Source organism: Montipora foliosa, chromosome 13 (genome assembly GCF_036669935.1).
Source record: "Montipora foliosa isolate CH-2021 chromosome 13, ASM3666993v2, whole genome shotgun sequence".
NCBI lineage: Eukaryota > Metazoa > Cnidaria > Anthozoa > Scleractinia > Acroporidae > Montipora > Montipora foliosa.
Window position 1 is genome coordinate 12,786,489 of NC_090881.1, and position 2,500 is coordinate 12,788,988.

General features: G+C 41.0%; 1 protein-coding gene across 18 annotated transcripts in view; it reads left to right on the forward strand.

Annotated features, from left to right (window-relative positions):
- LOC137984000 (NLR family CARD domain-containing protein 3-like) overlaps positions 1 to 2,500 on the forward strand; it is a 349,493-nt gene that overhangs the window by 144,347 nt on the left and 202,646 nt on the right. The gene's annotated exons all lie outside the window — the stretch shown is intronic.

The window sequence follows — 2,500 nt, forward strand, 5'->3', positions numbered from 1 at the left end:
CAGCAAAACGACCAAAAATATACGAAAAATATCACTCCACTTTTTGTTTATAGGGTTGTATTATTGAAATGTCGCTTCATCTTTCTTTGAGTAACATGGTTTTCATAGCATAATTGCAGCTTGATTCATCCGTCTAATGTCTGAGTTTCATGGCCCAAAATGCCAGGAAATGCATTTTCCAGCATTCAGTTTTCAAAAATTTTCCGAGGGAGCATGCCCCTGGACCCCTCAACAAGCGATGGGCTAAAGCCCATCACATGGGTCCTCCGGACCCACACCCATCTACTTTGCAAAAAACTCTGGCTACTTAAAACCTTAAAGAAAACCCTGGAATCATCTTTCTTTCTTTTTCCCGACATTATAAAGCAATAATATTTCAACCGTCAGAGATACGCAATTTGGCATTCATTATTTCGCATACATGAGATACAAATACCGCTGCCCATCGAGCCTGCAATGGACAATGAAAATGTGAATGATGCGATCGTCGCACTAAATGAAGTGTTTACAATCCTTTCAGTTCAGGTAAGACAGCAATGAAGGTGTAAACAAACAAAATAAATAAAAATCTTCTGACAGCATTTAAAAACATCGTAGAGAAAGAAGTAGTGCTTTACAGCCGGAAAAATCGCGTTCACAGCCAGGTAATTTTCCCGCCTTCCGGCTATTATCTACATCCCTGATATATTGATAAAAAAAAGCTGAAACCTTGATATATTAATATTTAAAAATAATAATAATAATAGTAATAATAATAATTTAAGTGGTCCACAGTAAAGCTGCAGCCGCATACGCATACAGATGGGTTATCGGGAATGGGCCAGTCATAGCGTAGCCTCAGTGCAGCACGAAATTCAAGTCTTTCAGAGGAATTGCAGTAAGTCAACTAGAGGCGCCCTTTTCGCATGCCAGGTCTACGGCTCTTTGTGTCCTTACTGGGAGAGAGACCTTCAGCTCCTCTAGCTTCCCCTTCAGATCAACATCTTTTTCTTTTCGAACAGCATACATCAGCTTTCGCACCTCTGCATCATCTGGGGTCCCATGGGATTGTGCCATTATCTTATCAAAAAGTGGGGCGCTCATCCTGATGGATGCTGAATACTCTGACTCCGCACTTTCAGATGGGTTTGTCATTCCCAGGCCTCCTATGCGGGCAGGAAGTGCTAACAGTTTTCGTTCAGTCACAGAGCAGTTATGTTCTGCAGTTATGTTACTTCACTGACCCACTCCTTTACTTTGCTGCCGATATACTCTTCTAGATACGACCTCTGTCCGAGTGTTGCGCCAAGGTGTTTGCGCCCTTCCAAGGTGATGTTTATTCCACTTCCTGCAAACACATCATTTGCTTCTTTCAGCTTCTCTGGTTTTACCACAAGCCAGCACTTCTTTGCATTTGTTTAGTAGCCTAAGGCCGGACCCGCTGTCAGCAGCTCGTCCCACCGCTTTCTGATGTATGTCAACGCACCCGCTCCAATGGCATCGTCACCATACCAGCACTGCTTTGCAGAACTACGAATGCTCAAGAGAGTAATCAGGGGTTGAAGACTGATTGCATACAAGCTCATAGCTAATTAATCCCCTTGTGTAGTGCCTTCCTAAGACAAGAGCTCTTTCTCTTCAGTAACAATAAGTCGTACAGGCGCTCTGTAGGTATTTATTGCATAGGTGGCAATTATTGGACAAAGAACTCTAACGTTATGCAGCGCTGCCGCTCTATTAAGCAGATTAAAAGCGTTTGAGGCATCTACGAGTGACGCGGCGTCTGTTTCATCCGACTCAAAGATATTATGCATTGCATGAATGGCAGCCTCACTACCAGATTTATGACCTGCGCACACTTGTGTAGCACCACATGCGTCAATCACATCTTGTTTTTCCACTCTAGAAACACATTTGCCAATAATCCTTCTGATCACGTCTCCTACACCAATTGGGCGAACCTCACCATTACCTTTATCCAGCAGGGTAAGGCGGCTCGCTAAAATAGGCTCAATGATTAGTGGATCCACATATTCTGTGCAAAGTCTCTTTGTTAATATAGCAAGAGAGTCCCATACATGTAAGCTAGTAATAGTAATAATAATAATAATAATAATAATAATAATATTTATTATTATTATTATTATTATTATTATTATTATTATTATATAAATAAATGACGAAATACTGAAATATTGTATGAAGCTTTTGCCAAATCCCTTGGGAAGGACCGCCAAACTATCACCTCTATCAATTACTGTATGACGCTTTTGCCAAATCCCTTGGGAAGGACCGCCAAACTATCACCTCTATGAAATACTGTATGAAGCTTTTGCCAAATCCCTTGGGAAGGACCGCCAAACTGTCACCTCTATCAATTTCCATTTAAAAGTGGTTTCATGTCCTTCTGCTCTTATTTGCAAACACCGAAAAATCCAAACTACTGCAAGGAACTTCTCAATTTCAATTTTTTTTAAAGAACGGATTGTCTGCTCTTTCCACTTTTGTTTTTGTCTTTACA